This window comes from Amblyomma americanum, chromosome 11 (genome assembly GCF_052857255.1).
Source record: "Amblyomma americanum isolate KBUSLIRL-KWMA chromosome 11, ASM5285725v1, whole genome shotgun sequence".
Lineage (NCBI taxonomy): Eukaryota > Metazoa > Arthropoda > Arachnida > Ixodida > Ixodidae > Amblyomma > Amblyomma americanum.
In genome coordinates, this window is record NC_135507.1 from 100,686,720 (window position 1) to 100,696,330 (window position 9,611).

General features: G+C 46.4%; 1 long non-coding RNA gene across 1 annotated transcript in view; it reads right to left on the bottom strand.

Moving 5' to 3' along the window:
• The window catches only part of LOC144110041 (uncharacterized), a 34,865-nt gene extending 26,903 nt beyond the window's left edge, over positions 1–7,962 (bottom strand). Inside the window, exons 1-2 of the long non-coding RNA XR_013309685.1 lie at positions 7,877–7,962; positions 763–866 (exon numbers count right to left, since the gene is read on the bottom strand). This is a non-coding gene — a long non-coding RNA (uncharacterized LOC144110041). The remainder of the gene's footprint in view (positions 1–762; positions 867–7,876) is intronic.
• Between the last annotated feature and the right edge of the window lie 1,649 nt (positions 7,963–9,611).

Consider the following 9,611-nt stretch of genomic DNA (forward strand, 5'->3'; position numbering starts at 1 on the left):
CTTCTCTGTCCTCTTATGGGCCCCAAGCTGAAAGCGTTTGTGACAGGTGAACAGTGCTAACCCTGGGTAAAACATGTTTTTTCACACCTGCACTTTATGAACCGCCATTCTTTTCTGGGATTAGAGCAGGTTGATCTCTTAAAGGCCGCTTGATTGTCGATTGCAAATGACTAATTAAGTAGAGACTAAACACCCATTGATTGTTTTCTTGTTTGACATAATAATAATAATAATAATAATAATAATAATAATAATAATAATAATAATAATAATAATAATAATAATAATAATAATAATAATAATAATAATAATAATAATAATAATAATAATAATAATAATAATATTAACAATAGTGCTTCATTGGCGCCATATGCATGACGCGGGAAGCCAGCAGTAAAAGCTGTCGCAGTCAGCTTGACAGTGCCGCAGGCCCCTTTATACTCTTTACAGCATGACAATATCAAGGAAGCGACTGAATGAAGACTAAATGAATGATTGACCGATCGAACGCTTTGCTGGCGAATTGATAGATTCGCTGTGGGAAAAATGAACAGTAAAAAATGTACATTTCACTGGGCAACAGTTAAGTGTTTTTTTTTTCTCCTCCCACCAGCGAGATGCGCTGGGAGGGCATTCTATTCAGAGATTAATTACAGGAAGCAGAACTCCATTCACATATGTCTGAATTCTCCATGTGTAAGCATAAAAGCTCATAAGGGCGTTGCCTTATGTAGAATGTGTGGAAATAGTGCTCGCCTATACCGTTGGCAGCAGGGAGCACGCCAGGTGGTTCTTCAGGGACATCTTCGTCTGTCGAGATGATCGAGCCTTTACTTGACGTGCGTGGCTTGGGCTGTTCCTCGAGCCTGCGAGGCGACAAACAGAAGTACTTGTTGGTTGCCTCTATGAGCTTTAAATCATAAATAATAACAAGAAAGCATCAAGGCATGAGAAATATGAAGAAAAAACGATTGTACAAAAACGCAAAGGAAGACTGTACGCTTTGCGCGTGGGGTAAATACAGAAACAACCTGAAACTGCAGTGTTCCACCCTTTGCGACGCAAAAAAATTCATATTTTTCAGAAGACCTTCCTGGGCTACATAAGAATAGTCCAAGCAAGTTCTGGCATGCAATACGTCCGAATATGGTCAGCAATGATTCTTCAATACATTACGTAAACAATACCCCCTAATCCGACGCTGACTGTTCTGAAGCAATTAACTCGCCTTTAGCAGATGTTTTCATCGAAGAAGAAAATTCTAACTCCCCATATGTACTAGATTTTGATTACCCCTGCATGGCACCAGTTGACGTTGCACTTGTTGGCATAATGCACCTGATAAATATCCTTAAAGCGTCCTCTTTCTCTGGCGTTGGTGGAATCAATTTCAACATACTAAAAAATGCCATTTTTGTCTGCAGCATCATATATCTTCAAGCACTCAATATCAACAGGTGAGCCCTCCATCGATTGGCGAATAGGAAATGTGGTATCAGTTTTCAAAAATGACATCAAAGAATCGAACAAAAATTACCGCCCGACCTCACTTACATGCTCTCCTGGAAGATGATTGAACGCATATTTGCATCGCGCTTCTAGGATCAACTGGAATCCAATTTTTTTTTCTTTACGCATCATGGATTCAGAAAAGGTTTTTCTTGTGAGTCGCAGTTACTTAAGTTTACTACGGACCTACATTTTAACATCAGCAGTAACTTACAGACTGATTCAATCTTTTTGGACTTTGCCAAAACATTTGATAGTGCACCACATTTCCGACTAATATCTAAGCTTTCTGCCCTCTAATTGGATTCTTTAACTTTGCCATGGGTCCGTAACTTTCTTTCCAATCGCCAGCAGTTCACCGTTGTTAATAATTATTGCTCTCCTCTCAGACGTTACATCAGGTGTGCCGCGAGGTAGCGTCCTCGATCCATTACTCGTAATAATTCACATTAATTACCTGCTAATAAACATCTCATCTTGTATACGCATATTTGCTGACGAGGGAATTATTTGTCGATCAATAAAAAAGTACTAATGACCTCCTTTCACTCCAAAGTGACCTCGATGGCATTACTGAGTGGCGTAAAACGTGGCTAATGACTTTCAACATTTCTAAATATAATTTTTTTAGCGGAAACGCATTTTTGCTACCCCATTAATAACGATACATAGGCTCGGACTACGCACTACAAGTGCCTAGGCGTCCATTTTTCACCAAAACTTTCTTGGGTTGAATATAGCCATCATTTTCGCTAATGCTTCCAGGTAACTAGCGTTCCTTCGCCACAACCTGCAATGCACTACCCCTCAGGTGTGTTAACAAGCCTACATAACTTTTGTCAGACCGCAGCTAGAGTATGCTTCTTCCATCTGGTCACCTGATAAGAAATAACAGAGAAGTTGGAAGCTCTCCAGAATAGGGCTTGTCATTTCATTTCGCAAAACCACAGTTATCAGTCCAGTGTAACTCAACTTAAGATCGAACTTTCACTCTATCCGTTGAAAATTCGTCACAACATTGCCGCTTTATCTCTGTTTGATAAACACGTCCACCCCACTGATTCGCCGGCAGCAGATCTACAACGTACCTCCTACTTATCACATAGATTACATAAAAACTGCAGCTATGCCCGCATTTATGGCAGTACACATGCCTTCGACTTCTCCTCACCCCCGCACGCCTTCCGCCTCTGGAACGATCTCCCGGAGTGCATCACCCTGCACCGTAATCATGACACCTTTCGCGAACATCTGCAGTCGGGATCGAACCCGCGTCTTTCGGGTCAGCAGCCGAATGCCGCTGACCCGAAAGACGCGGGTTCGATCCCGGCAGCGGCAGTCGAATTTCGATGGAGACGAAATTCTAGAGGACCTTGCACTGCGCGATGTGAGGGCACGTTAAAGAACCGCAGGTGGTCGAAATTTCCGGAGCCATTCACTACGGCGTCTCTCATTGCCTGAGTCGCTTTGGGACACTAAACCTCCATAAGCCATAAGCCACTTCATTGATAACGCTTAACATGTCATTTATACACTCATGATTCATATAACCTTGTTTTCAGCTACTTGAGACTATTGCCTGATTGGTTCTGTTTATGCGCAGTTATTCTGATGTATGCCTGAAGTGTTCCATGAAGCATAGTTGTCTTGTACTTTTTTAACTTTTTGTGAACTGCGATAGCTTATTATTGGAATTCACTTGTTTTTCTGTTTTGCTGCACTTTTCAATGGTTTTGATTTTCTAACCTCTTGCACAGCGCCTCTCTTGAGGCCTGAAAGGTATGTGAACAAATAAAGAAATAAACAAACACACAAACAAATAAATAAATGAAAGGTACAAACTGAAGGTGGTGCAGGCCTACGATTCTACATCCCACCATAACGACCAGACTGAGTGGGCGCGGGAACAGTGACATCGGCATGCCTCCAATGCTTCGTTTCTTCACTGTGCAGGCTGTGCTCGCGCTCGGCACATCAACTTCGCCGTGTGTAGGTACTGACTCGACGTCTTTCCTGGTGCGGTGGTTGCTAGTTCTCGGCTTCGGTTCACCGACAAATTCAGCCTTTTACCCGGCCAGGCTTTTCTGCTCATCGAATCCCTCGTCCACACCCGTCCAGCGTCATCGACGATGGCATCAACACCCACACCGGATTTAAAGCGACAACACGCTGGCTTTCCCTTCAGTGGGCACGGGAACAGTGACATCGGCATGCCTCCAATGCTTCGTTTCTTCACTGTGCAGGTTTGTGCGCACAATTCTTAGCACGCTAGGAAATGCGACGATCGCTATTTACTTCTGTTCCCGTGCCCACGGGTGTGCTTTGATGTTGCTTGTGAATGTGTTTAAATGATTTTCCTGCTTTAGCGCTCTGGCGGCATTGAATCTAACCCGGGCCCTACGACTCGCTTCTTTGACATAGACAACCTGCCAGACAATCCGTCTGAACAAACGAAAGCTATGTTTAAGCTGCTCAAGGATGTACATTCTCGTACGTTGAAAAGCTCAAAAGATCAGGTCGAATTAGCAGCTTATATAAAAGACATTAGGAGTAGTCAGAAGAACACTGAATCAAAGTTAGCTGGTATGTGCAAGAGGCTTGATGAACTCGAGGAAAAGGCAAAGAAATTAGAGGACATGGATCAAGAGCTTTCATCTTTAAAGAAATCTGTAGAGGATCAACGTATTCGAAATGATTTGCTTCAGTCTCACCTTGGTGAAGGAGAAGATAGATCACGACGTGAAAATTTAATATTTAGGGGCATACCCGATGCGGAAGAGACTTGGGCAGATACTGAATCTAAATTCCTGGAAGCCTTGACTAAGGAAGCCTTGACTAAGTATGCTCCTCGAGTTCAATCCAACCTGCACATCGCCTGGGCGTTTTTTCAGGAGAGAAGTGTCAACCAGTCATAGCTAAATGTTCGGACACTAAAACGAAATAAAAGATATTGTTATGAAGACGAAGAAGAGGGCAGTGGCGCGGGACGGAGTGCTCGCGCTAGGCCCTGAGCCATTAAATCATATCTTCATTCAGTCATCATGTGGTGCTTTCCTTGGCTTGCCACCTCGTAACATTTGGTGGAGGTGCGGGGTACTCATCGTCATCCTAGTCCCCGGAGCATCGCCGCCTTCTGCTCGCCTTCGTCGTCGGCCGAGGGGACCTGGGCTCCGCCGCCCGGCCCAACCCCAGCTCGAACTGACCAGAACCGACCAGCCGCTTTCCCCTACCCCGTCCCCAGCCCCGACCACAAGACATGACGACCAGGACCTGACGTACGATGACCCGACTACGACCCGAACCAAGACGGCACCCCCGCCCAGGCTGTGCGGCGATCCCTCAACCCTTGACCTTCGGCTGTGGGTGACCGACCGCTGGACCTGAAGCTCCGGGGGCAACCGTCCACCAGATCATCTCCTTCATCTTGGTGGCAAGCCTTTCATCTTCTATCTTTCCTGATCATCCTCATCGTCACCTCATCATTCGTAACTCAAGCAATCGATCGGGACGATCGCTCGGAGGACCGGGGTCATGTTATGAAGACGAAGAAGAGGGCAGTGGCGCGGGACGGAGTGCTCGCGCTAGACCCTGAGCCATTAAATCATATCTTCATTCAGTCATCATGTCGAGCTTTCCTTGGCTTGCCACTTCGTAACAATACTAACCCTTCGTAGCCAATTTAAAACAGATAACATCCCTATCAGTGAAGATTCCTCACCTGCTACGCGCCAGGCTCGAAAAAACTTTTTGAATTCGGATATAATAACGCTGGCCCTCGCTCTTTTAAGATAGGATATAACAAGCTGCACATCAATAAAAAATGCTTCATGTATAACCCTACTACGGACACTGTTGAAGAAATCGTGGCACGTGGCGAATCATCTGCATTGGAATCGTGTGCATTGGATTCCGTAGCTGGATCTTCGAATGCACCGTAGGGAATCGCGAGGGGTAGTGGACAGTTCCCCTCTCGTGCGGCCGCTCCTATATAGGGCAAACTGGGCGCTTCGTTAGCGTTAACGAGAGAATCAGGGAACACGAAAGAAACGTTGAGTAAGATAAAGATGGCCCAAATATGCCTAAGCATATAAGGTCCGGCTCGTCACGCACTTGTGAGCCATGGTTTTCCGGTGCGCGAATTCTACCAAAAAAGCAAAGATACAAAAGCCAGGGAATTAATAGAAGCTTTTTGCATTGCAAAGAAAGGAAGCACATGCGTCAGCGACACGTCCATATCTTTGTATAAGGCTGAGAACAACTTTTTCACTATTTCGCTATCATATCAATTTCGAAGATGATAGTATTCTTTTGCGTGTAAGATGGTATATAATTGTACGTGTTTGCCTTCAAATAAATCAGTTGTGAGTGGCGCTCCGTCCTGTCTTTCTGCCTTGTATTGCGTCTGTTTTCGCGCCTGTAACCAAAGTTGTACAGTTATCAATTTGCCCAGCAAGACGTTCTTTTAGGCTTGCAAATCTCCGCCCGCCTGACTCGCTGCCTCTCCCCACTACTCTTGCACTTCGTTGAAATCCACTCAGTTACTCTACGGCCCAACTGTATTCCGGTCCCACATTACGTGCCTTCCCACACCAGTCCTTCTTGATTTCAGTTAGGACAAGATTGGACAGCGCACAATTGACGAGGACACAAGGAAAGACATGACGAGACACACGAGCGCTGACTTAGAGCAGTTTATTCTGAACCTCGGCCAGGAATATATAGGTATATTCACCATGTATGCGTGGCAGGCGGAACATTCAGACACTGACAGAGGTGCAAAAGTTCCTTATGGGCAGAGAGATCGAGGGCTTCGACACGCCACAACCACCTAATCGATCTATCAGTTCGGCTTAGATAATTTCACGAGTCAGTTTACACCTGTTTTTGGACCCAAAAGTGGCGTACCGGTAGACGGGCTGACATATAGAAACTTGATCCGGCTCTCCTTCGTCTTCATCTAAACTGTTATCATCAGGTTCACAATTTCTGCAGTGTGCGTCAAGAAACCAACCTTCTTTTCAGACACGTTAGAACAATTATCGAAGCCGAAATGACAGCTCGTTTAGGTGGTTCTTGCGTGCCGAAGCCATCGAATCGCAATATCGAATCATTCAATAGACAATACGGCTACAGGAGTCATAAGCTATCCCGCTGGTGAGAACAGTGCAGATCACCCCAATTCGCGTGGTTCTTGATAAAGCGGACAAATGCTAAAACGAAAGTTGCAAAAACAGGTTCTCTTGATACTGGGGATACTACGAATTCGCTTTGAATTGTCCTTGCAAAGCTTAACCTGCTGCCTTAATTACAATGGCAACTAAGACTAAGATATGCTAAGTGCAGTAGGGTGTGAAAGAGGCGTGTTTATGGGTTTATGGACTTCAACGTCCCAAAGCGATTCAGGCTATGACTGGCGCCGTAGTGGAGGGCTCCGGAAAGTTTCGACCTACCGGGATTAACTGATATTGTACAGCACAAGGGGTATAGCATTTCAGATCCATCGAAATGCGACCGCCGCGAATGGGACCGACGTGAGACTTCCGGGTCAGCAGCCGAGCACCTTATAACCACTTAGCCACAGCGGCGGCTACATTGCGAAATGAAAGGGCTACAGTCAAGAGTAGGGCTTCAGCAGTGTTAGGAGCAAAACGCGAACGTAGATGGCGCGTTAACACTTAAGTTGCTCAGGAGGAAGAGGGCGAGCAAGAGGAAATGCAGGGAGGTTAACCGGAAGAATAAGCGGTTTGCTACCCTACACGGGGCAAAGGGGTCAGGGGATGAAAAGGTGAAGGAGAAAATAGAGTAGCAGGAAAATGAAGTCACTATGCAAAGTCAGCAAGCGTGCGGTAAAGTGAAAGCCTATCGTGCAGGCCAGAAGTTACTCAGCGTTCAAAGAAAACAGCGATGGTTTCTTGATAACAAAGCGAGCGAAAAACATGATTCACATTTATCAGACCTGCAATGACCGCTTGGTACCTAATGCAGGCATTTCTTATGCCTCTTTCAAGCCGCCAATATGGTAACCTGCTCGAAATATATGGCAAGAAACGGCGTGCATAAGGTGTTAGGACCAGGATAAAGCATTGTCTTGGCAGGCCAATAGAATGCGACTAGGTAATACGCCTATACCCTTCCAGCAGTTAGAATAACAGGTGGCGACGCTTCTGAATGTTTATCTGCAGAGCTTGCAACGACGGCCAGTGGCCTCTATGTTTGAGACCAGGAACGTGGAGGAAGCCAGAGCAGTTTCCTAATGCTCTCATAACCGCCTGCTCTAGCCTGCAGAATAGAACGCCTGCCCTGCGCTCGATAATGGTGCCCGTGACCTCAAATGCCACCCCTGAACATTTTGCCGAACAAGCCTTACCTTAGCGTTTTCAGCTGAGGGAAACATTCCACGATCGGCTCCCAGAGGAGAATTCCCAAAGACAAGGTGACCAGGCAGCAGCGCATCACTTCGCAAGGCCAGCTTCTTTCACTTCTTCGTCAATTCCAATGGGGGGCGTTCGTACGTGGCTGTTTCACGTGACCAGCAACTAGCTCAAGCGCAACTACCTACCGCAGCGCTGCCTTGTGATTGAGAGCAGCAGATTCGTCTGTCCAGAAGAAAAAAAAATGATGAGAGCGTCACGTGATCATTTTCAAACGTACAAAAACTCACTACATGGTCCTCCTTACGCAGCACTAGATTCAGCTATAGCTTTTTGCGGTTATAAGCATAGTACTAATTGTTTTTTCAGTGCCATTTGGCTGCTCTGCTAGAATATGCGTGATGTAACTAAGCTACCATCTGGGACGTCACTGTGGTCGCGCTACAAAGAGTGGAGCGTTGTCATGGTGTGTTGCTGCGACGTGATGCATGCTAACCCTAAAAAAATGGAGGAGACACTGGGTTAATTGCCACATATGCAGAAGGCGATTTTCTACTTTGGCGCCGCGGAGGCTTAGTGGTTATGGCGCTCGGCTGCTGACCCGAAAGACGTGGGCGCGATCCCGGCCGCAGCTGTCGAATTTCGATGGAGGCGAAATTCTAGACGCCCGTATACAGTGCGTTGGTAGTACGCATTAAAGAACCAGAGCCATCCACTTCGGCGTCCCTAGTAGCCTGAGTTGCTTTGGGACGTCCACCCCCATAAAACCAGACCACCTACTTGACATTCATAGATCCCTTCGAGTCCCCACACCCCTTCTGGTGCAGCGGTTAAGCGATGCGCCACTGCCCTGCGATGGTAGGTGCTGCCAGCGGTGGGCCTTGCGCAACCTAGGTTGTTCCTCCCGAGCGACCAATCATTAATTTAACTGCCACCTGCCACTGTGGCCAGTTTGCTCACAATCCGGTGGGCAGGTTGTGATGACACCGCAAGGTCACGTGACCTGGGTTGCCCACCTGTCTCCTAAGCTGCGCTCCTGGTACCACCTGCCAGAGTCACGCTCGCGCTTTTTCGTTCACAACGCCGATGCCGGATTTTCTGAGTAATGGGGATGCAAAGCTGTTGAGTTAAAACGTGACAGCCTGCAGCGTGTTCTACTGGCCAATTACTGGTCTCAGTCTTAGCGTGGAGCTGACTTTCGCGTCCCGGAGAAGAAGAGAGGAAAGGAAATGCCTTGAAGGGGGCTTGGATTGCCAAATGATGTAGCGCTAGTTACAGCACGGCAGTGCATTTCAAGGCTGCCATGAAAACTCCACTCTTGGGATCGGAGACGCAGCGCATGAAATAAGCCGTCTCTGGATGCGCAATTCTTCGAATAAACTTCTAGCCTTCGTTTAGTGCGGTACTTTTGTTTTCTCCGCTACGACGTGACACCTGTCTTAGGCATAATTCTATCGTTCGTTTTTGCTTTAGTCTAGTCTGTGGCTTTTACAGGCTGTGTAAAGTTTAGATCAGCTTTTGTGGCACTGAGCAAACGAAGTCTTGCACGAAATGTTAGTGTCAGGTTTAGAAGCAGCGGTTGTGGCAGTTGATAAATGCGCAGATGTTTATTCTCTTGCAGAGCGGCACTAAAATTATAATGAAAAATTATTCACCGCAATGAAGGAGGAGAAAACAAAGAGCAAGGTGCAAAGTTTCTAGAATGGGGGACCTTAATAAACAGCACTAAGA